The sequence below is a fragment of the Microtus pennsylvanicus genome, chromosome 4, assembly GCF_037038515.1.
Source record: "Microtus pennsylvanicus isolate mMicPen1 chromosome 4, mMicPen1.hap1, whole genome shotgun sequence".
In the NCBI taxonomy this organism is placed as follows: Eukaryota; Metazoa; Chordata; class Mammalia; order Rodentia; family Cricetidae; genus Microtus; species Microtus pennsylvanicus.
Genome location: NC_134582.1, coordinates 74,019,117 through 74,044,133, shown reverse-complemented (window position 1 = coordinate 74,044,133; position 25,017 = coordinate 74,019,117). Strand labels below are relative to the sequence as shown.

The 25,017-nt window shown below is 44.4% G+C and overlaps 1 pseudogene; it reads right to left on the bottom strand.

Annotated features, from left to right (window-relative positions):
- Window positions 1–4,218: 4,218 nt before the first annotated feature.
- LOC142848552 (uncharacterized) lies at window positions 4,219–23,731 on the bottom strand (annotated as a pseudogene).
- Window positions 23,732–25,017: the final 1,286 nt, after the last annotated feature.

Here is a 25,017-nt window from a genome sequence, read left to right as displayed (position 1 = left end):
CTGATTTTTTGGAGTTGATCTTGTATCCTGCCACATTACTAAAGGTGTTTATCAGCTGTAGGAGTTCTTTGGTAGAGTTTTTGGGGTCGCTTATGTAAACTATCATATCATCTGCAAATAACGAGAGCTTAACTTCTTCTTTTCCGATATGAATCCCCTTGATCCCTTTATGTTGTCTTATTGCTATTGCTAGAACTTCAAGCACTATATTGAAGAGGTATGGAGAGAGTGGACAGCCTTGTCGTGTTCCTGATTTTAGTGGGATGGCTTTGAGTTTTTCTCCATTTAATTTAATGTTAGCTGACGGCTTGCTGTAAATAGCTTTTATTATATTTAGGTATGACCCTTGTATCCCTAATCTCTCCAAGACTTTTATCATAAAGGGGTGTTGAATTTTGTCAAATGCTTTTTCAGCATCTAATGAAATGATCATATGGTTTTTTTCTTTCAGTTTATTTATATGGTGGATTACATTGATAGATTTGCGTATGTTGAACCAGCCCTGCATCTCTGGGATGAAGCCTACTTGATCATAATGGATAATTTTTCTAATGTGTTCTTGGATTCGGTTTGCCAGTATTTTATTGAGAATTTTTGCATCGATATTCATGAGTGAGATCGGCCTGTAATTTTCTTTCTTGGTTGGGTCTTTGTGTGGTTTTGGTATCAGGGTAACTGTAGCTTCATAAAAGGAATTTGGCAATGACTCTTCTGTTTCTATATTGTGAAATACATTAAGGAGTATAGGTATTAGCTCTTCTTGGAAGTTCTGGTAGAATTCTGCATTGAAACCATCTGGTCCTGGGCTTTTTTTGGAAGGTAGATTTTTGATAACGGTTTCTAGCTCTTCGCGACTAACAGGTCTATTTAGATCGTTCACCTGGTCTTGGTTTAGCTTTGGTATGTGGTACTTACCTAAAAAAATGTCCATTTCTTTTGCATTTTCTAGTTTTGTGGCATACAGGCTTTTGTAGTAAGATCTAATGAGTCTCTGAATTTCCTCTGTGTCTGTGGTTATGTCCCCCTTTTCATTTCTGATCTTATTTATTTGCGTGTTCTCTCTCTGTCGTTTAATTAGTTTGGATAGGGGTTTGTCGATCTTGTTGATTTTCTCCAAGAACCAACTTTTTGTTTCATTGATTCTTTGGACTGTTTTCTGCGTTTCTATTTTGTTGATTTCCGCCCTCAGTTTGATTATTTCCAGTCTTCTACTCCTCCTGGGCGCATCTGCTTCTTTTTTTTCTAAAGCTTTCAGGTGTGCTGTTAAGTCTCCGATGTATGCTTTCTCTGTTTTCTTTAAGTGGGCACTTAGTGCTATGAACTTTCCTCTTAGCACTGCTTTCATAGTGTCCCATAGGTTTGAGTATGTTGTCCCTTTATTTTCATTAAATTCAAGGAAGACTTTAATTTCTTTCTTGATTTCTTCCTTGACCCAGGTGTGGTTCAGTAGTTGACTGTTCAGTTTCCATGAGTTTGTCTGCTTTCTGGAGGTAGGATTGTTGTTGAATTCTAACTTTAATCCGTGGTGATCTGATAAGACACAGGTGGACACTGATATTTTTTTGTATCTGTGGAGGTTTCCTTTGTTTCCGAGTATGTGGTCAATTTTCGAGAAGGTTCCATGGGCTGCAGAGAAGAAGGTATATTCTTTCCTATTTGGGTGGAATGTTCTATAGATGTCTGTTAAGTCCATTTGCTTCATTACCTCCAGTAGTTCTCTTACTTCTCTATTAGGTTTCTGTCTGATTGACCTGTCCATTGCTGAGAGAGGTGTGTTGAAGTCTCCTACTACTAGTGTGTGTGGTTTGATGTCTGCCTTGAGTTTTAGTAATATTTCTTTTACATACGTGGGTGCTTTTATATTAGGGGCGTAAATATTCAGGATTGAGACTTCATCCTGACCAATTGTTCCTGTTATGAGTATGAAGTGTCCATCTCGATCTCTTCGGATTGATTTTAGTTTGAAGTCAGTTTTGTTAGAAATTAATATGGCCACACCTGCTTTTTTCTTAGGACCATTTGCTTGAAAGATCTTTTCCCAGCCCTTTACTCTGAGTAGATGCCTGTCTTTATGGTTGAGATGTGTTTCTTGCAAACAGCAGAATGTTGGATCCTGTTTTTGTATCCAATCTCTTAGCCTGTGCCTTTTTATAGGTGAATTGAGACCATTAATATTAAGTGATACTAATGACCAGTGGTTGTTTATGCCAGATATTCTTATTGTTTTTGGAAGTAGAATTTGTGTGTCTCCCTTCTTTGAGTTGTGCTAGTGAAGGGTCGCTAGATGCCTGAGTTATTGTAAGCAGTGTTGGCAATGTTGGATTCCTTGGGTTGCGATTTTCCTTCTATTACTTTCTGTAGGGCTGGATTCGTGGCTACGTATTGTTTAAATTTGTTTTTATCCTGGAATGTCTTGATTTCTCCATTTATAGTGAATGAAAGCTTGGCTGGGTATAGTAGTCTGGGCTTGCATCCATGGTCTCTTAGCTTCTGCAGTACTTCTATCCAGGACCTTCTGGCTTTCATTGTTTCCATAGAGAAATCAGGTGTAAGTCTGATCGGTTTACCTTTATAAGTTACTTGGCCTTTTTCCTTTGCAGCTCTTAGTATTCTTTCTTTAACCTGTATATTTTGTGTTTTGATTATTATATGGCGAGGGGATGTTTTCCTTTGATCCAGTCTGTTTGGTGTTCTATATGCTTCTTGAATATTCAAAGGAATATCTTTCTTTATGTTGGGAAAGTTTTCTTCCATAATTTTGTTCAAAATATTTTCTGGGCCTTTGAGCTGTGACTCTTCTCCTTCTTCTATTCCTATTATTCTTAGATTTGGTCTTTTTATTGTGTCCCATATTTCCTGAATGTTTTGTGATGAGAATTTGTTGGCTTTGCAGTTTTCTTTGATCAGAGCGTTTATTTTCTCTATGTTGTCCTCAGAATCTGAGATTCTTTCTTCTATTTCTTGTATTCTATTGATTATGCTTGTTTCTGTAGGCTCTGCTCGTTGACCTAGATTTTCCATATCCAGCTGGTCCTCAGTTTGTGTTTTCTTCCTTGCTTCCACTTCAGTTTTCAATTCTTGAACTGTTTCCATTACCTGTTTGATCGTTCTTTCTTGGTTTCCCAGGGTATTATGTACGTATTTACTCATTTCTTCAAATTTTTGGTTATACTTCTCATCCATTTCTATAAGGGCATTTTTCACATGTTGTTTAAGGGACTCTACAGCTTTCATAAAGTCAATTTTTTCCACTTCTTCTGTGTTATGGTGTTGGAGACCTTCTGTTGTAAGATCGTTGGGTTCTGGTGTTTTCATGTTGCTTTTCAGATTATTGGGTGAATTCTTTCCTTGGCGCCTGCCCATCTCCTCCTATCGATGCTATCTAAGGGGTCTTTTAAAACTGGTTCAGGTTCCCCTGCTGGCCAGGGGCTCCTCTTACAAAATGCCCTTGCTCTGTTTCCTGGTTCCTGCCGGGGGCCAAGATCCCTCTCACCCCTCAGAAAGGTCTTCAGGAATAGGACCCGGCTCCTCCTTTGCCAGGGACCTCCCCAACCGAAGGCCTACCTCTTTGGTTTAATTGTAGTGGGGCGATCTGTTCTTGGTGTTGCGCGCGGTCCCTGCAGCCTGCTTCTGCTGCTGGGACGGTTCCCGCCGCCAGCAGCCTGTGTCCTCTGCTGCCGCTCTGGTCCCAGTGGTTCCCCGCCGGCTGCGCTGGGCGTCCTCCGGCCGCGTTCCGCCGCCCGGCGTTCAGGCCGCGTTCCGCCGCCCTTGGATGATTTGTTTTAAGCCTAGAGATGTAAAATCAGCAGCGAAGAACTCACTTTATATATTACCCAGTGTGTGAGTCACCCCACAGACCTGGCTCCATCACGGGAAGGTGGGCAGGACTCGGTAGCTGCTGTGTGGAACGTTTGTTTGCCTAAGTAAAACCATCTTATAATTGACTCATGAATGACCATGTTAGCCAAACACACAGAAACACAGATATCCCAAAGGATATGCATTGCGTGTGCAGACATCTATTCTTGGGGTATGGCTGTCAAGTAACAAGAGGCCAGAGGGAGGTAAAGGATCCAGCATGCAAGAAATGTCTATATGGAAGAGGTATAATTATACAACAATTCCAAGGAAGGCCAAAATAATTGTGGAATTGAATTCCTCAATTTCCTGAGTTAGGACAAAGACTCGTTTACTTTTTGGTGAATTCAGGACCATTAGTTAGGTCCTTCCCCCCCTCCCCTTTTTTTGATACTTTTGTTTCTTTTGTTTTGAAGTGTTCTCTGCAGTGGAGCTGGAATTAGACCTTTCTCTCTCTTTCCATCTCTCTTTTCTTTTTCGATCTAATTTTCTCCTTGTTCTCCCCCCTTTTCTTCTCCCCCTCGTTTATTCCCTTCTCCTGCAGAGGCTGCCATTTTCTCCGTCCTTCATTTGTTTCATCACTGGGCTCACTGCTTGCACTGTTGACATTCAACAGGTGTCCGTTCTTGGGGTCTACCCGGAGAAAATTGTGACACTCAAAAGTCAGGTGACCAGGGTAGCCACGTGTTTTCAGCCTGCTCTGGCATTGTCCTTATGACCACCTGGGACTACCACGCAGCAAGAGAGTGGGCTTTTCCGGTTCCGGGTCTGTTGCCATGACCACACACTGTCAGAGAGACCTCTCCCACCTGAGTCACACAGCAGCTTCCACGCGGCGGGGGAAGGCAGATCTTCCTGGCCTTGTTTCTAAGCCAGGAAAGGCAGCTGTTCTGTTTCATTAAGTGAAGAGTTGTATCACATTATAATCGCAAGCAAATGAGGTCTTGGGGTTTAATTACCCAAGTGGTGGCTTCTGATTCAAGCTCTTCTCATGTCAATTAATTTTGAAAAGCAGAATGGTATGTGGGAGAGAGGCAAGCCAAGTGCCCTGACAGCTCTCGGGGAGAGAGAGCCACAGTTAGAAAGGAGACTGCTGACTCTCAGGGCAAAGCTGGCTGCGAAAATGGGAGCCATGGTCACCTGAGGCCAGCTCAGCCAGGAAGCCACACGCTCCGTAGTTTTGTTTCAGGGGATCCCCTGCTTCTCCACTGACTCTCAGCATTGTCGAGCCTCCTGTGGCTCACCAGGGACACTGCTAGAAGAGTCTCTGTGGGTCGCATGGCACCCTTGAGCACAGGATCTTGTTTTGAAGGGCTTGGTGGGTCTCTGCGTCTTCCGTAAAGGAGTCTTTAGTCCCTTTCATCCACCAATCACTCCCACTGGCCTGTGGATGCACAGTCCTTAGATAATGCTCCAATCCACAGTTAGACAATAGCTCGGAGCAGCTGACTCTCTGGCCTTTCAGTTAGTCACCAGGAGCTAGGACTTCTCTGGACCGAGTCCAGAGGACAGCCATGTGTCTTCCAGATTTGAAAGCATCATACACACTGTTGTCTGTTGTTAGTCTAGAATTGTCCTGCAGCGCGGAGGAAGAGACAGGGAAGTCAACTGGCAACCTGGCCCTTCACCCAGCGTGTAAGGAAGAGGCTAGCAGAAGGGCCATTTGTCTTTGTTATTAGGGAATAAATCAACCTTTGTTTTGCTGGCTCAACTCGAGAATGTCATTATTACCAAATAAATTGTGTTGTTACAAATCAATCCAGCTGGCTTCATTTCAATGTGAATCGTGATAATTGTCTAAGGTTCAAACTTGTGTCCACTCAGAGGACACAAATGACTAGATGTTTAAACTTAACAGTACTTTTTTAATGTAAAAGCAGGGTCTTTTTAAATTATTGTTAATCAACAAGCTAACTCCACATTCTACTGTTTTTCTCTTTGAGAAAGGGTGTTATAAAGTGTTTCTGGCATGTGTGTAAGGACAAGCTTGGCAAGATATTAAAAACATGTCAGCGTCCGAGAATGAGACAAAAATGGACTCTGTAAGATAGCACACCTGCAGGGTTTGCTTCTATCCCTCCTGGATATTTTAAGTCTGTCTTCCCAGGAAACTTAAGGAACTAACGTCAGCTTCCCTATCTTCGCAGCGGGCTTTCTTCAGGACCTATTGGTGTCTGCTTCTGGCCAAACTCTTGTCTGAGTACGGCTGTGAAGGGCTTTATAATTGGGTCAGCCCTTTGCGTTAGGTTTGGGAGATTTCATACTTTCATTTGTCTGTCCTCAGTCAGGAGCGACATGACCCAAGGCTCTGAATGCGTGATTCTCCTCAGCCCTGATCGCCTTATTTCCCCTCTGGTTTTCACCCTGTTTTCTCACACTGTCCTTTCCCTGTGGCCTCTCTGCCACCTCTGACCTCCTCCCCAGTTTCTACCCTTCCTTTAACAATTGATTTACGATAGGCTCAGGGAAGGGTCAAGCCCACTTTTATGGTTTGCTTAAAATATTTCTTTTAGAATGAGCATCAGAAGTGGTCTTCGGTCCTTGCTTTAAAAAAAAAAAAAAAGCGATTTCACCAAGACCTCAAAAGACCTCCTTTCGTTGGCTACCACAGTGTCTCGTTTATGTCTTTTGTGATTGGAAAGTGTAACTCATTAAGTAAGGCAATTTGGAAACTTTCTGCTAAAATCAATAGCTTATAAAATGCGGGGTTTTTTTCCTTTTTCTCTCTCCTGGGGAGAAGGTTTGTGACCACTGCTGTAATTCAGAGATGCGAAGACGTGAAGAAGAGAGAAGGAAAAGCTACGAGGGGAATTCTAAGCCCTAGATTATTTATTTCACGGCATCCATTTTTCTCTGAGCTTGACAGTTTGATCCTGGGACAGAAGCCACAGAACTATTGATACATTATTCTCATTCTTACATCCATGACCTTAGCAGTCAGTTTTAGCCTTTTGTTTGATTTGACTTCCTGCTGTTTCCACATATTAAATAGTTGCCAAATTTAAGGATGGTTTTTAAATACTCTGGCTAATAAAACTGGTGAAATTCCCTTTTTTTTTAAGCTGCAGTTTGAAGATTCCTAAAATAAAAAAGAAACAGCTTGGAAAACAAATTTGTTTATGATTAAACACAAAATACAACTTGAAAGACCAATTATTGCCTAAAATTAGAAGCCCTTACTCCAAAACTCCTAAAAATTAACTCAACCTTCTTATTCTAATGAGGATCTTCATGTTGACCTGTGGCTTGCTTGGAGATGTCAGCCGCCTTGGTGATCTTGTGTCAAATAACACCATATGACTCCTCTATAGACGGCTTCCCCAAACTTATTGATCTCCTCCCTCCTCGGTCATTAAGGTTGTGATTTATGAGTCTGACATTTTTAATAGGGCAAAGCTCAGAGGTTTATTGCAATGGCTTTTTCGCTTCCATTTTAGTTGCCTTTGGCTGCCAAGGCCCGGAGTGGTCAAGATAGCCGCACTGTGGTCTAATAAGAAGACAGCTTTTCTTTTCTTTGCTTTCTATTTTGTCGAATGACAACCTCCACACAGTTAAAGTGTTTTACACCTATTACATAGTCATGAATTAATTTTTTTTCATTTCCCCGACTCTTTCTTGTAAAGAAAGTTGCCCCCTCCCCAATTAAATGCCGCCGTTTTCTCGGTGTGAGGCTTGGCAGACCTCCAGCAGAAAGCTAGCCCAAACCGAAGGGTCTGTTGCCAGGAATCAGTGACCTCAGACAAAGACCCACTGCCTTCCTCAGCTCTGAAGGGGACCCTGCCTCAAACGGGGAGGTTCCGAAGCATGAAATCACAAATCCAGCCATGACAGCATCACCAAACTGGTGTTCAGAAATGGTCCACAGGAGAAAGCCGGTGCTCTTGACTCTTCTAACGTCTGAATTCATGAGCCGGGATCCTTAGGATGGGAACAAGAATGCTGGCTTAGCATCACGCTTAAGGTCATACCTCTGAGTTCTGGCTGGTGCCCAGCAGAAATCTGGGGGGCAGGGAATGCGGAGGACGTTCACAGCAGGAGCTATTCAAATGAGGAAGCTCTGGGGAGCTGCCCTGGGTTTGAACCTTCTGTCCCGCGAAAATTACCAGCCTCTTCCTCTGGTTTCTCCAGTAATGCATGTCCAATTTGCATGTATTTCAGTAATCGTAGCTCAATAAGAGGAGGAGGAGGAGGAGGAACATGGCTTTGAGAGAGAGTGCTCACGCTCACGCTTTTTATCTGGCTAACTAGACACGCATACCGTGGGCCTGGCGGAAACAGACGGGGAGCATGAAGTCTCCCAGAGGTCAAGATAAAGCCTGAGAAATCTGACTTCAACACATCTGCATGCACGCGACACCAAAAGAGAGACACCTCAGGGTACGAAGGAAGGGGACTATCTGACCCCCATGGGAACAGAAGGCCTATGTTTCCATTTTGTGCTAGGCCAAACAAACAACTGGCCAGAATGGAGACCTTTTGAGGATATCACAACCAGGGCAAGTAGACAATATTGGCTCAAGAGAGCTCTTAAGACGCTAAACACAGCATAGGGCACAGGGCTGCCCACTACACAGACCGTGAGAGATACCTGAGCTGAGAGAGCTCCTACATCATTGAGGCCCATTTATAATATTAATTATCTTGTGGTCTAACCCTCCTGATAGCATCCAGCATGTTCTCTGGCACAAGTATGGAATTTAACAAACACTGTCAAGAAACACTTCCCGTTACATATTGTTGCTACCGCTACAGTCTGGGTCATACCAACAGCTGCTGCAGCCAACAAATGTGCAACAGGCAGTCTGTTCAAACTCCAGGAAAGGCACAAGAATAGGAAAATCTCTTTCTCTCCTTAAAGTCAGTCTGCATCACAATTAAGCCTTTATTATCATAATTGCACTGTTTATCTTATGACCAAAGACTGCCTGTTTTGATTAAAGTAGGATACTTGCACAGGCACACAGTGCCCAGCCCCTCACAGTCCCCATCCTCAGGGGAGTGCTGGAGTGCTGGAGATGCTGTAGGAAATGTCCGCATTCCAGTGCGTTCCACCTTCCGCTCATCACCGAGTACAGAGGGTCTAGTGGTTAGAGCTCTGGTCCACACCACCACCTTTCTGTTCCCCCACCAGGCACCATTTTCAGGGGCACAGGCTGGCTGACTGGTACTGGAAGATCGCTTGTCTAAGAAACAGCAGGAGAGGGTTTCCTGTTTGTTCACAGTTAGAATACCTTCAACTTTCCTCATTCAAAGAAAGTTCTGGTTTAATAGAAAGTATGGCCCTGGGTGATTGGATGAAGTTGGTTAGATGAGGGTAACACTCTAGAAGGTAAGTTTGGAAGCACTCCAAGAAACTCCATGTCTCATGTTTCATTTTGTCTAATGTTTATGTCTGCTGCCTGATAGTGAACATTTTTTAATTTTTCCAAAATTAGAGATTTTTGTTCAATACCAATTGAGAAAGAAACTGTAACAAAAGTAGGCTAATATTACTTAAAATTCTATAGTAGTTCATTTTGTCCTTTTGGGGAAAATTCTGAGTAGTTCCATGCCTTACCAAAAGATATATTGTATTCTAAGAATTCCAGTTTCTATCTATGTGCCTGTCCTATGGGACAGAAGTTGCATAACCTCTCTCTTCTTATAGAAGACTAGTTAAAGAAAAAATGACTATCATCAGCATAAGAGCAAAGACTGGGCATAGACACCAAGTAAATTAAATCAAAATATGAATGCAAGAAAATCTTCTGACACTTAAGTCCTCCCTGCCTCTTTGGGCAGCACAGGAAGAAAAGAAGTCTTGTAGTCTATCTAGATGGGGACTCCTTGCACTGCATTTGAGATTTGACCCTTCTCTCCTCTGTACCAAGGAGGAGGAGACCCTGGCAGAGTTTGTTGTGAGCACTCAACTACATAGTATGTGACAAAACTTTGTTTATTGAAGGTGAGCAATTCCTCGAGAATCTGGGGTTATTAATTTCATTAGAACATGAGGCACCTGCAAGCATAAACAGGTTTTCCCAGACCCACTCTAAAAATGAAGCATTGTGCCGGGCGGTGGTGGCGCATGCCTTTAATCCCAGCACTCGGGAGGCAGAGGCAGGCAGATCTTTGTGAGTTCGAGGCCAGCCTGGTCTACAAGAGCTAGTTCCAGGACAGGAACCAAAAAGCTACAGAGAAACCCTGTCTCGAAAATAAAAAAAAAATGAAGCATTGTGCTCACTGACGTGACAAATTGCCTTTAACTCCCACAAGCGTAATGTTGTTTCATAATGTTCTTTTTCATCTGTCCCAGGACTCTCCTCCAAAATATGACTCAGGGATTTGAGTTCTTCTCAATTTCAATATGGAACCTCCACATACGTAGCAAGAAAATGGCTGTGGGGGATGGCCCTGCCAGGGACTTATGTGGTCAGCTCTGGGAAAAGTGTCCATATTATTGTTTATACTCTACAGTCAGATGCCAGAGAGAATGAAGCTTAGCTCTGTGTGTTTGAGCAAGAAGAGAGTATTGGAGAGAAGACATCTAGTTTCTTCCATATTTCACAAAGAAAATGGCATTATATTACAAACCTTCTTAGTTTTACTTCCTTATAAACCAGATCCAGCTAAAGAAAACCCACAGAGCCAATGCCACTTCCTGGTAATCCTCATAACCCTGGCTTGAGTCCAGGCTTTATCCCACCTGCTGGGTGGTGTTTGCAGCTGAGCTAGTCTTCAAAGCCCTGTTTGCGCACACAGGATTTCACTGTTTTAATTAAACTTAGTAGTGTCTGTGATATACATTTGGTAGGATGCTAGGGAGCGTGGTGAGGCCAGGAGAGAGAACAAGAGTGAGCCAATGAGAGAACTAGAGCAAGGTGAGGGGGGGAGGGATCATGTGGGAGGTCCTTTTGTATATGTGTTGCTTTTATTGGTTAATTGGTTAATGAATAAAGCTGTTTTGGTCAGTGGCTTAGCAGAGTAAAGCCAGGTAGGAAATCTGAAGAAAGAGAGAGAGAAGTCAAGGAAATGCCATACAGCTGCCAAAGAAGAAAGATGCCACTGGAAGCTTTTTGGTAAGCCACAGCCTCATAGTAATACACAAATTAATAGAAATGGGTTAATTTAAGATATAAGAACCAGGTAGGTATACACCTAAGCTATTGGCCAAACAGTGTTGTAATTAATATAGTTTCTGTGTGATTATTCAGGTCTGGGCAGCTGGGAAACCAATACACAGTCTCCATTTACAGAGAAAGGGAGAGTGGGTTTGTCAGGCCCTGACCCCTTTTCCCAACTTCCGGCTTCAGAAGCTATAAAAAGTTAGGGGAAGTTAATATTAGCCAACATAAAGTCTTGGGAATGTACTTAAGTGCTGAATTGTGAGGTTTTGACCACAGTTCAGAAGGTACAAGATTACAGTCCATCAGCGGAATTGATCCTATTTTCCTTGGACCACACTGTGGTTTGTTTTAAAAATCTAAGCCAACATGCAAGATTTCTGAAGAAGATTGTTCTAAGCTTCTTTTGGACAAAATCTGGCAACAACGCCCCAACTCTCTGCCATGGTGGTGACCATTGAAGCTGAGTAGAGGCTGGTGTCTGGAGCTGGGTGTCCCTCTGGACTGCCATGGACCTCACAACTGCCCACTGAGGCTCCATGTAGAAAATTTGCTAATGACTTCTAGTTCCCATGCAACTACAACACCATTTTCCCCTCCAGCTCATGAAATATTTCTCTACAATTGCGTCTCTACTAAAATTAAGTAAATGAAAACTCTAATTAACAAATCTCATGCTTCGTGAAATATGGGAGGCAGTTGTGACCCTGTCAGGTTGAGGAACACTCTTAAATATTTGCTGGGGGGTGATGTTTTATAAAAAAGAATATAATCTGTGATGGCCTTGAATTATAACCTTGGTTTGGTAGACCTGTTTTCAAAATGAATTATAATGTACAGATAAAATGTATGCATAGTAACTGTACAAGTCAATGGTTTGTGTAAGTGTACTGAGTTGTAGAGCTGCTGCTACACTATTTTTATAATATTTCCATCTCTCCCTGAAATTCCCTTCTGTGCATGATCTAATTATCCTCTGCTCTCTCTCCTTCTCAGCCTCCAGGCATCGCTGGTTCCTTCCTGCTCCTTCTCTGGTGTACAGTAGCTCTCAGCCCCTGCTGGGAGAGCCACAGGGTGTTCTGAGGACACCATGCAGCTGGTGCAGGCATGAAGCAGAAGTTCTTTGGCGGTTTGTGGGGATGGGTGCTGATACAAGAGAGAAAAGCTGCCTTCCTCTTCGATCCTGTGAGAGTTCTCCTTTTATACTGTGGGTCTTGCTCCTTGCTCACAGCCACGGGTTTTGTCCCGTGGCATCTCTCCTTCTCCATCTCTTTGCTTTGATCTGCTAGTAAGGGTCCACCTGAGCATCTCCTCCTTAACTGCGAAAGTCTCAGACTCTGGGTTGTAGCTCAGTGGCCTAAGGTGCTCACGTCTAAGCCAGACAACCTGAATCAATTTCAAGAACTCCCAGGCTGGAAAGAGAGAACGAGCTATCCTCCAGCATCCATGTAGGACCCACGTGCATGTATGCCCCCACTTGAAATAAGAATAAATAAAATAGTTTTCAAAATTAAAAAGGGTAATGATGTCATGTGCCTTTAATTCTAGCACTTGGGAGTCAAAGGCAGGAGGACATTTATAAGTTCAAGGTCACCCCAGTTTACAATAGTGAGTTCTAGGACATCCAGGGATACATAAAGAGTTTGTCTCCAAAGGGAAAAAAAAAAGTTAAAAAGACCTGTTAAAGTTTTTACTTGCAGATTCTTTGAAAAAAAAAAAACACCTTAATCTTCTGTCTTTTCTATGATATTCAGCAAAACTTACAGAAGAGTAAATGCCATTTATGAATTCTGTTTAAGGATTATAATTTGGTGATTCTGTAGCTTAATATGCAGTGGAAATAGAGTGAGTTTGGCTGAGTCAGTGTAGATAGGACTTAGAAGGGATTTTGTTTGTTTGTTTTTATAATCGTTGGAGCTAAAGTCGTTGAACCAGCTCAATGACAAGAGGCTTAGGCTGCTTACTTTAGTATTTTAACATTGAATTAGCTAGACTGTTTAATTTATTACTTAAACAAGGAAGTCAGGGACAAACTGGAAGCATTACTTTGCTATTCTTCTATTGCTTTGGGGTTCCCCCCCCATGACTTTGTCTACTCTGCCCATTCACACCATGCTACCCTTCCTCTTTCCTTTTCTCCCTCTTTCTATCCCCTCTTCTCTGCTGCTCCCTTTCCTCCCTCACTCCCCTCCTCTCACCCTCCCATCCCTATCCTGCCTTTTATCCATTTTCTTCTCTGCTGTGGTTTGTTTGGTCCTTGGTCTCCAGTTAGCTCTTACAGAAGAGTATCCTCCAAATTCAGGGCTGCTTTTCAAAGTGCTGGCCTAGCTTAGCTGCCCTTACAGGGCAGGATCAAGAAAACTTTCGCAGATTCACAATGGGCTGCTTGACACATGTGAGCAGCCTCTAACTTCCCAAATAAATACATAAGCTAATACAAATGCATCAAAAGATAAAGATCTTCTATTCTTGAAACAGATCGGAGCATTTTAGAACACACGGGAAAGCCACAGCATACAGCTTCTCCCTGTCTAAAACTAAAAGTTATCTAAGTGGAATTTATCGATGTGGAATTTGCCTTGCACCAGGAAAACATCAACACATTCCAATGCTCTGTGAATACATCCAGAGGATAAATTTGCCCTCTTTTGAATAATTGTTTCTTTCTCCAAATACAAGGATAACACTTTTAAAAATCCTTCTCTGGGGCCCCAATCAGAGAAACTACCATTTAAAGAGGAGTTTTGTTTCGTTTTGTTTCAAATGTTTGTGTATGTTCAATCTCATCAGATATTTTTCCATCAAACCACTGTGATTTAGATCTTGAAAAATGTTTTCAAAATAAGTAAGCTCTCCTTCCTGGGGAAGAAAAGGAGTTATCTCCCATGGATTGTGTCCTCACCCCGCAAAGAGGCTGCCTCCCCCCAACCCGGCTTTCCTGCCGCCACATATTCATTCATTAGTCTGAGGTTTCCTCCGTGTTTCATTTACAAAGCCACTTAAACCCACGCACCCATTTAACATATTTATGGCCCCAGTTTTCTTTCTGTCCTCCAAGACTGTACCGTGATTGTTCTCTGGACCAGGGGCTGCAGAGAGCCTGCTCTGCTGAAAGGAGGAGACATAAAGAAGGAAGTGAATGTGTGTGGGTTGAATACCTTCAACAAAACGACTGGGCGCAGTTTGGCCCCTGCACCCCCCTCCCAGGGTCACTTTAATTGAGTGTAGCCTCAACCTCTATGGAGTGTGTGGGAGACTATTAACTCTTAACGGCGCTCCATCTCTGTTATTTATGTATCACTTAAATGATTAGTTATTGCTACTTGAATTTAATATGCCCTCTGGGAACCAAGATGGCACATCGAGTTACAGAAAACCTACGGGTTATTTTAAAACTGTAATTGACATTTTATGAGTGCCGTAAAATCTTTCTGAACAAATAACTTACCGTTCGTCAGAACCTTGAGCAGGAGGAGATCTGTACAATTAAGGACATGTGAGACAGTGATGTACTTGTGTGCATGTGTTGTCTGTGTGTGTTGGGGGGCATACAAAGCAGAGGCATCTCTGTAGAAAGACCTCCTGTTCTCAAGGGTCCCGATGTAAAGCACATTTGTATCAGAGGGGCCTGGGAAATGAAGGATGACCTTCACCCAACGGATCCATGATAGGTGGCCACTCTTGGTCTCTCATCTTCTGTTCTTTATTCCTCACCAGTGGAGACATACTCCCCAGTCCTGCTAACTCAGCAAAGTGCACAGTTCAAATACTGCACCTCCTCAAACTACCTACTACTCCCAATCCAGGTAGGCTATTAAGGAGAGAGAGAGCAGGCACTATGGGCATGCACACTAACAGGTATGGCCATTCACTTCCGCCTCCAACACTGCTAATAGGGTTGTCAGTGCTTGAGATAATAGTATACTATGTTGGCAGCAAAGCCCGCAGTTCCCAAACCATGTCTGCTGGCTTCCTGCAAGATGCCACATCAAATGTCACCCAAGCTCCCTCCGGATAGAGGTATTGGTTCCTGCCATCATTCTGGGTTTTCCTTTTATCCTTGCTTTTGGCACAAGTCAAATGTCAGACTTAGGCCCCCCCTCAAAGCCATCTATACTCTCTGCAGATGCAAAAAGAAAGTCCAGCTTCCCTGCCTTAAACCTGGACAAGGCTGGGCTGTGTCCCTGTCTCCTACGTTCACTGTGGCACTTAAAGATGCTCTCAATAAGCCTCCTTCATGTCCAGAGTGTATCTTCAGGGGAATCCAACCCAAGACAAGTACTTACTTTGACTTCATTGTTCTTCTCGGCCACACTGATCCCCATGGCTCATCAACCAGCCAATAGAACGCCAATGTGGTCCACAAATCCTGTGTGACTGTAGTAAGCCAGCTCCTAGCCTATCTCCATGGTCATTTTCTTACTAGTTAACCCCAGGTATGCAGCTCTGAAGTTTCTACCAATTCTTCCACACTTCTGGCTTGTGAATTTTGATCACATTTTTGTCCTATTTGTACCTTGGATTTTCCCAATAGACTTTGACTTCAAGTCCCATTAGGTTGTGGGCAGAGGCTGCTTGTTTGTTCCCAGCAAACAAAATAATTATACAGAAATTATATTAATTGCAATACTGTTTGGCCAAAAGCCTAAGCGTATTTCTAGCTAGCTCTTGCATCTTAAATTAACCCATTTCTATTATTTTATGTTTTACCATGAGGCTCGTGGTTTACCATTAAGGTTCTGAGGCATCTGTCGCCTTTGGCAGCTTCCTGCTTTTTGTTGCGTGAAGTATTTGGGGGTTCACGGAGACCTTTCAGGGTCTTGGTCCATCAAACCACATTAATCTGGAAGGAATCCACAGGTTGTCATCCTCTGTGGAAACAAAAGCAGAACATCTTTTCCAAAGCAACATATCCTTAGACCCAAATTTTGAAGTCAGGATACTTTAAAAATATATATGTTAGTTTATCTGAGAAGCCCTCAGAATCTAATATCTCTTTGTACTTAGGTCATTTACAGTCAAAAAATTCAAAGAAAACATAATCATAATAATGTATATAATCCAGGCTCTCTGTGTATATCCCATCCTTACATGGCTTATTTTTCTTCACTCATTTAATCTATGCCTGTCTATATTCTGTCTCTTTAAAGATTTTGTTTTATTTTTTCTCTACTCTTTTCCTTCTCTCTCTCAAACCTATATACATTTTTTTAAACATACTGTGACCCATTCAGAGGTTTATTTCTGTCTGAATCTGTCTTCATTGCATATCTGCAATTATTTTCTGACTAGGAGTGCTTTTAAAATGGTAAGCAGCTTGGTCACAGCGTACAACTGATGCCTGGATAATAACAGCCCCTGGGTTCTTTGATGAAAGAAAACGATTTTCATGGGATATATGTGAGAAAAAAAAAATGAAGACTCAATTTGAAGCTTGGGGAAGTAGCCCATTTAGTATGTCCCTGCGATGCAAGTGTGAGTTGAGCCCCAGAACACACATAGAAAAAGTGAGGGTGATATGTGCTAACAATTCCAGCATTAGGGAGGCAGAGACAGACAGACAGATCCCAGGGACTCATTGCCCTTTTCAGTGAGTTCCGAACCTGTGGGTACCTCAGAAAACAAACAAGCAAACAAATGGCTTGAGAATCCTGAGGCTTGGCATCTGGGGTTATCCAAGCGCTCATGCACACCCACATACAAGACCTCACAAATCAATTCAAAACAAAATGAAGAAGAAATCCCCTGACATTATTTTCTGTGTATCGTTGTGTGTAAATACTGTTTTTCTGGCAAGCGAAAATATGACACAGAGGCGGCCTGGTCTCAGATGTCAACTAGCCACTGTTTCTAAAGACTGAACAGGAGGACTCAATTGGGGAATTCTCTCAATTGCCTCAATTGACGTGGAAAGATTCACCCAGAATGTGGGCGATGTACTGTGATAGCCCAGGAGCACGAGGAAAGGGGGGCTGCTGGTCTTTCTCTCACCTGGCCTCCTTCTTGCCGCTTGATTTGCCCTGCTGTTGCCGTGAGTGAAGCCAGAACAAGCATGGGTCGGCAGAGGCATGATGGGTAAGAGCTCATGCCTAGATCCAAAAGCTGGAGGTGAGAGAGCCAACTGGGAACCCAAGTCTTTTGAGATCTCAAAGCCCATACCAGAGGCACACCTCCTCCAACCAGACTGCCTCCTAATTCTCTCCACAGAGAATTGAACATTGAGGACCAAGTGTTCAAACATACGAGCCTATGGAGACATCCTCATTGAAACCGTGGACACTGTAGCATGGCCAGCAGAGCACGCGGAGGATTCAAGAGGACTCCAGGGTCATGTAAAACAGTTCGTTATTTCACAGCCAAATCCAGTCTGACTTGATTAAAGCCACCAGGCGGCATTGACCAATTAATGAGGATGAGCTCCCAGGTCCCAGTGACTTTTCAGGAGGCTCTAGATCTCATGGGTCCCCATATTTCACAACCGCCCGCTGCACTCAGAATAATTCACTCTGTTGTGATATGGAAAGATGTCCATTGAAGGTGTGAACTGACTAGGAACTGTCCGACGCAAAGAGCTCTTGCTCACTTGTTCAGAGAGGACTGGGAATGCAGCCCTTGCTGGTAGACTGCTCCATCACAGCCTGACTCCAAGATGTTCCTTGAGCCCTCTCGTGTTTTTGCCCACAATACATGCCCTTCAACCTCCAAGCTAAAAGTATCCCTGTGGCGAGCACAGAGGGACTCCTAAGGTAAACACCCAGATCTAGCTCTTATCTTCATGGCCGACCTCAGAGCACACCGACTTCTTCTGTGCTGGGACTCACTGCCACCAGTTCTCCCACAGTGAACTTACTTTCTGGGTGCTATGATACAATTCGGAGCACTTTGCTGAAGGAGGCTGGAGCTTAATCTTTATTTTTCTCCATTGCTATGTAATGGAGCACCCCAAACTCAGTTGTTTGTGGTGATAGTCACTGGGGTTCACATCGTGTGACTGGGATTCTCACCTGGGGTCTTAGGTGTGAGGAGCAGGCTACATTCTTTTTCTCCTTTGCTTTGCTTTGTCAAATTGTATCTTGAACACATGCTCCTTTGCCTCTGTCCCTTTATTCTCCCTCCCCCTCTAGTTTGTCCCCGTGTCCCTCAGCGAGGCTTCCTTCTGCTTGCATATACAAAGACAGGGTGATATATAGCTACCCAAAATCCAGAAACCAAAAATGAGAGGAAACATATTTGTCTTTCCAAGACTGGCCCACTTCTCTTAATCTATCTCCAGTTACATCAATTTATTTTCTGCAAATGACATAATTTAATTCTTCTTAATGTTTAAAAAAAAAAACCTCCATTGTGAGGATTGAGAGATGGCCCAGCAGTCAAGGGCACTTGTGGCTCTTGCAGAAGACCTGTGTTTAGATCCCAGCACTCATGTGGTGGCTCATGACCATGCTTAACTCTTGTTTTGGGGGGGGGGGTAATGTCTTCTGATGAACAAGGTAACCAGTCATGCCTGTGTTTCTCACACATACCTGGAGACAAAGCACACACATAAAATAAAATAAAGAAACCTTTAAAAAGCTTTTCAAAATCTACTGCGTATATAAAGCACATTTGATTTATTTATTCTGTGGTAGACACCTAGGTTGGTCCATCAAGCTATATTCTTATGGGAACTTAGAACCAGCGCCCCTTCTAATGGTGGCAACAGGGATGCAGGATGCCTTGGGTCACACACACTGTGCCTGGGAGCTACTCCGTTGCAGATCAGAGTCAGTGACAGGGGATCTTCATGCGGGTCTTGACCGTGGTTGACCAACATCACCTTTTAGGATTGGCCTTAGACTAAAGACACTTCTCTTTCTTCTTGCCAGCTTCGCTCTGTGATGTGACTGGAACACAGGCGTGGTTGTTACGTTATAGTCAAGAGTCACAAGGCACTGTGGCTTGAGTATCTCCCGATGTTCACTCCTGCAGATTTTGTCCCAGTGTGGTGCTGGATTCTTGAAGGGATGGGGCCAGATGGGAGGTAATTTGGTCTTCTGAAATGGGATTGGTTCAATTCTAGTTAGAACTTTCTCAGTTCCTGAAAGAGCTAATTACTGTAAAAAGAATGAACCTGGCCCCAGTCCCTTGCTTCCTGCCCGGCCATGTGTGGCCATACCTGAATAACAAAATCTTCATTTTAAAACAGTTTCCAGATGTGCTGGGGTGAGGGTGGCATTTCCTGGTCGCGAATGCAGTGACTTTTGTGGATAGCATAGCAAACTCTCCCCAAATGGGGGTTGGGGGAGAGAGGCCCAGCATGGGTGTGAGCAGTGGGGCACCTGCTCCGTTCACACTGGCTTCTCCTCTAGAGCTGGGGGTTCGGAGCCCATCACCGTCATCTCAACTATCTCAGGACAACAAGTGAGGCCAGTGCTCTGAAACGGGCCTGGGACAGGAAGAGGGACAGGTGACCCAGGGAGGATTCCTGTCAGCTTCCTGTAGCTTGCTTAGCAGAACTTTGAAAACCGTGCTCATGAGGATGTTAAACCTAACAAAGGCCTTTCTGTGTCGTGAGTTCAAGAGTGGTCGGCATAGTCAGAGTAAGGGGGACAGAGTATGCAGGGACCAGGTGCTCTCATGATGGGGCCTTTACAGAAGGACTCTTCCCTCTGAGCGTCTCCCCCTTGTGTAGTCAGGAACAGACTTCACAGGAGTCTAGCACCTGGATTTGTCCATTTCCAACACTACTAGAGGTCAATTACGTTCTTCCTAAACTGCCCAGGGTGTGATACTCTGTTACAGTATTGTCTTAGGCCATTAAAAAGCTTTTTCTTTGTTTAGCTATAACAAAATGAGACAAACAGATTGTCTTAGGCCATTAAAAAGCTTTTTCTTTGTTTAACTATAATAAAATGAGACAAAGATTATCTGGAGTAAAGTGCTATGTTTTATGTCAGTATATATTATCAGTTACAAAATTAATTTCTAAAATAAAATTTTGATGGTTTATAAAGATGAGTTCTGTCTTTTTCCAAAATCAATCTGATTTGTGTTCTCAGGCAATTATAAATTATCTGTGTAAGGAAATATTATTTTATTGATGATGTGCCAATCAAGATGCTATCAACTGCCAACGCTATCAATAGAATGGGGCCTGAGCCATCGCCACTGTAATCCATTAGTGTAAACAAACTGTCTGTGGAGAAGGAAATCAAGAGACAGAAGAAGCCCACTGCAGAAGCGCCGAATGGCTGGAAGGGGAGGCCCGCATGGGAGTCAGAGTTCGGCGTCATCTAGTTTACCTCTAGATTCGAGAAACCTGTGAAACTGAATTCCACACCACAACATCTAAGGTCCCCATGATAATTCTGGAAACTCTGGCCTGAAGCAGATAGACTTGAAATGCTTTAATTGGCATCTTACCTGATGAACACGGCCTGCGATTGCTGGCCATGCATTTCAGAATAAAGTCTTAAAGCATACCTGCTGAACAGCAGCCTCCCTTATCTGCATTTCATCCCTACCAAAACAAAATTGTAACTGGTGGATGCCTCTGTTGGTCCCTCATTAAGTCAAGCACTGTGCACTGTCAAGGAGCCTTAGTTCAGCAAGTACACTTGGTTTAAAGGACTTCACCATGGCCTTCCTATAATAAGAGCTTCTCATAACATTCAGTTCGGCTTGTTCAGTGGCGCAGGTCCTGAGGGTCCCTTGAATGGCAGTATGAATCCCTGATGCTGTTCCTCTGTGGCCTCACCTTCCCTCCATTTCACCCATCACTGGAGTCTCATGAATGGCTTCTTGCAGCATCAGCTCTGCCCTCTCCCACAACTCTTCGGTGAACTTAATGATGTCATAAAAAGACTCAAAGCTGTCATGCCAGGAAAGCATCCTTACTGGGCTGGGATGGCTGCAGCCTGTGACCTCACTAGAAGACGGCAGGTACATGGAAACATGGCAAATCTCTTTCGTGGCTGGTAGGTTCCCCTAGTACAGGTCATCCTGCTGGGAAACCTCACCTCCACCATTTCATTTCGATCCCAGAAGAGGTTATAGTGAGAACATCATACTGTGGACGTAGGAGAAAGTGCATACATCACAAGACAAATTGTGAACACTGACAAGTCACATGCACACCCTACACCCCTCCTGCCCTCCCCCCCACATGCACGATGCTGAAACTGCTGTGAGCTGGTCTTTATTTCCCAGACTGTCCAACGTTCTTTAAGAGCATGATTGGAGCTGTGAGCTGGTCTTTATTTCCCAGACTGTCCAATGTTCTTTAAGAGCATGATTGGAACAAACATGAATTTCATTAATGAGAAACAATGTAGGTTTTGTTTCCTTAAAAACAATGCTTTTGTCTCAAGAATACCACCTGGAAATCTATCCTAATGAAAGACAAATAATGTAAAATACTCAAGCAATTTTGTGAATGAAAATATTTAGAATGGCAATATCAAAAAATGAGGGAGCTAGGAACACTTTTGGAAGATGACAGGGGATGGCTGTGGTGGTGAAGGAGAAAGCTCATGGAATTGGTGTCTGTATGAAGGGAAAGGCAGGAACCAGAAAAAAGATTCAGGTATGTAGCTCATTTTGACATTACAGCTAGAGAAATTGATACAGGTCCAGAAATTGTGAGACTTCAAAGACATTCGGGTTGTTACTATCAGATTGTGAGGGGAAAGAAGTTATGAATGTTTTGTTATTGATGTTGTAAAGTAGTTTGGTAATAATGGAATCTGAAGTTTTTAGGGAGAAACAGAATACCCAATCTACCTTAGAGGAGCCGCTGTGATTACCCAGAAGAAGTGACCATCTTATGAACATGTGTGCCAGACCTGGCACAAAAGGCCGCACGTGATATGACCCTGCCTACAGGAAATATCCCTAACAGGCAGGTCCATAGAGTTAGTGAGGCCAGCACCTGCCAGAAACAGAGCTAGGGAACCTGGACAGGAAGACGACACTTACCAGTGGGCACAGAACTTTATGTTTGAGTTAGGAAGGCTCTCCGTCTAGATGGGTGTCATGGTTACACAGTATTGTGAAAGCAGTAGACGCCACTGAAATGTTCATTTTGAAATGATTGACATTATGTCACACAATATGTATAGCAATAGTGGTTTACAACGGTTTTGTAATTGATTTCAGCTCGGGCCCCATCCCAGTGTACTGGAGTTGGGCAAGGACCTTACTGTGTTAAGTCAAGTGTGATGCTCTGTCAGACCCAAGTTGGGTGGGTCACCGCCATAGCCACCTTCTTTGCCATGCCATGTAGGAGTAGCATCCTGCCAGGACTCAGCTTGTGTTTGTAGCCTGCCAATCATCAGACATGAACTGATGGGTACCTCGTAGGACAACATCTTCCAAGCCTGTAGCCTTTCTGGGGACCCTTAGGGAAAGGCGCTGCTTTGAATGCTATGTGGGCCATGTCTCAGCATCCCACAAGGTCAGGTGGAGGCTTGGCCTGCATCTTTTATTTTCTTAAGCATCTGGGTCTCTGGACCAACACCATTATTCTAGGCAAGACTGCCTGGGTCACAGCCCTGAACTGAGACAGGAGACGCCCTTTATCTGAGGGTCTGGAACAAACATCTTCAGATGACTTTTTCCCATTTTGGAATCTTCGTCTAGACTTTCCCAGCTGGACATCCTTAATCCAGATATTGCAAATCTGAAATGTCCCAGAATTATAGCTGTCATGTTGGATTAGGGATGCTCAACACGCGTTTTTATGAAAACCACTGAGAACCCGTCTGTCGGCTTACTCTGTCTGCTCTCCTAGGAAATTCTTTTGAGCCAACTCCTATTTTTCCCCTGCTTACATTCATTGGTGTTCAGGAGATGGAGCGGCCTCCATACAGTGAGACCAGTTCAAAGGTAGCTCCATTTAACCAGCTGCTGGTGAGGCCTCGGAAACACAAAAGGCTCCCAAGTGTTAAAGCTCAGGGCCACGGGGACATAAAATGGCACAAAGGACAGTCCCAAAGAGAGGACGGGACAGCCAGGGACTCCTCACCTTGGGCTCATTTGTCCGGTGCAGAGGTGAAGTGTGCCAGCGAGAAAAATGCTTGCTTTGGTTAAGGGGCCTTAAAGATAATGCGACCCTGTGCTCTATTGGTTGTATCCATTTACAAAGGGTTTCTGGTCGGAGATCTTTCTTTAGGACACTGTGACTAATAATTTTAGGACCATCAGCTTGTCAGCTCTCCAACACGTCTTTCTCCCCCCAGCCCGGGAATTTGTCCTTGCCAACGTTTAAAAGGGAAGTGGATGCACATTAGGATGAGGTTTTCACCTTTTGTTCTCTGAAATATGGAAAATGAGGGCGGATCAAAAGGCTTGGTAATACCACCCCCCCTTCTCCTTTCAGAGTTTCACTCACTCGGGAGGTCTCATATTTCCTTAGGGTGTGAAACGCCTTATATTTCCCCTGCTTTCTTTTCTCTTTTCGCACAATGGCTGCAAGTGCAGGAACGTGGATAAAGCCCTTCCCCGCCACACACACAGGCCCCTCTCCCACCACCTGTCAGTTCTCCTGGTCTGACCTCCCCAGGCGCCCCGAAGGGCTTGATGCAAGGGTCCCAGTCTAGCCTGGCGGCGGAGCCCCGTGCTGGGGTGGGGAAGCCCCCAAAGCTCAGAGCCTCTTCTCCACACTCTTCCTCCACCGTTGTCCTCCAGTGCCGATGTCCCCCTCCCCGTCCTCCTCCATCCTCCACCTCCAGCAGGGTCATGCAGCCCAGGCGCACCAGGGCCTTCCCAGCGTGCAGCCCTGAGACCCCCATTTCTATGCACCCTGGAAAGGGTGATTAATTTAAAGTGAGCGGAGTCTGTTTCTTTAAGACAAGCTCATAAATCGTGAAAGATCACCACTTCTTTTCAAAAGCGGCTCCACGGTCTGAGTCTCCCTTCTGGGTCAGTAAAGTCATTGAAGCTTTAACGGCGTGCCATGGCAGATTACACGATACAGCCGTCCCAGCACCGTGAAAATTAAGTTATGCCCCGTGTCAGCAAGGGGCTTTACCCCTTTCTTTTCCCTCCCCTCCCCCACCAGACTCCTTTCTGCTCTGTTCCTTCCCACCCCATGCCCTCCCTCCACCAACCCTGCTCCCTCTCTCCCCGTCTCTTCCTCTTTTCCTCCCTCCCTCTCTCTCCCTTCCCTCCCTCCCTCCTTCCCTCCCTCCCTCTCTCTCTCTGTCTCTCCCCCCCCCCCCCGCCCCCCCTCCCAGCCTCAGTTCCTCTCCCTCTCTTTCCGGAGTTGCCTCCTCGATGGCCTCTTCTGCCCTTTCACTGTCCTGCTGGGAAGTGCGCATCCCAGCAGAGGCAGAAGTTGGCCCACAGGCGGCTGTGCTTTGAGCCTCAGCTATTGAGACCCAGTAAATGGAGCTGATGGGCTCCTTTTTCAGAGCAGAGCCAGCAAAATGGTGCCTTTTGTTCTCACCCCCCCACGCGCGCACACACATGCACACATCCTGGCTTCCTTCTCCCCTTTCTACCTCCTCTTCTTCGCCCTCCCTCCCAGATCTGACCTGAACCCTCCAAATCAACTCAACTGCCCAGAATCCGGGCTGCATCCTCCTGAGAGTGCAATGACACCCTCCCCTGAAAAGCACACTGCTCAGCCAGGTGTGCCTGGTGGAGACCCTTCACCCCTGCCCCAGGTCAGAAGCAAGGGCCAAACCAGAGTGTCCTTCAAAGGGAGCTGGAAGGGAGGGTTTAGAGGGGCTGTTCCCTACAAACCCCTGCCCTTTCACCAGTCCCCACCACACATGCATACCAGGTACACACACACACACACACACACACTACCTCTTAACAGCCCTGGGGCCTCTCCACACAGTGCAACTCATCAGAGAGAGAAAAATCAACCCTTCAACAGCATTCAAATGTAGGCCTCCCTCTTTTTCTTTTAAGATTTATTTTTATAATTTTACATTATATGTATGTATGTGTGAGTGGGTTATGTGCTCATGTGTGGGGATGCACACATTAGTGCAAGTTCCAGCAGAGGTCAGAGGCAGCATCTTCCCCTGGAGGTGGGGTTATCTGACATGTCATGGGAGCCACCTGA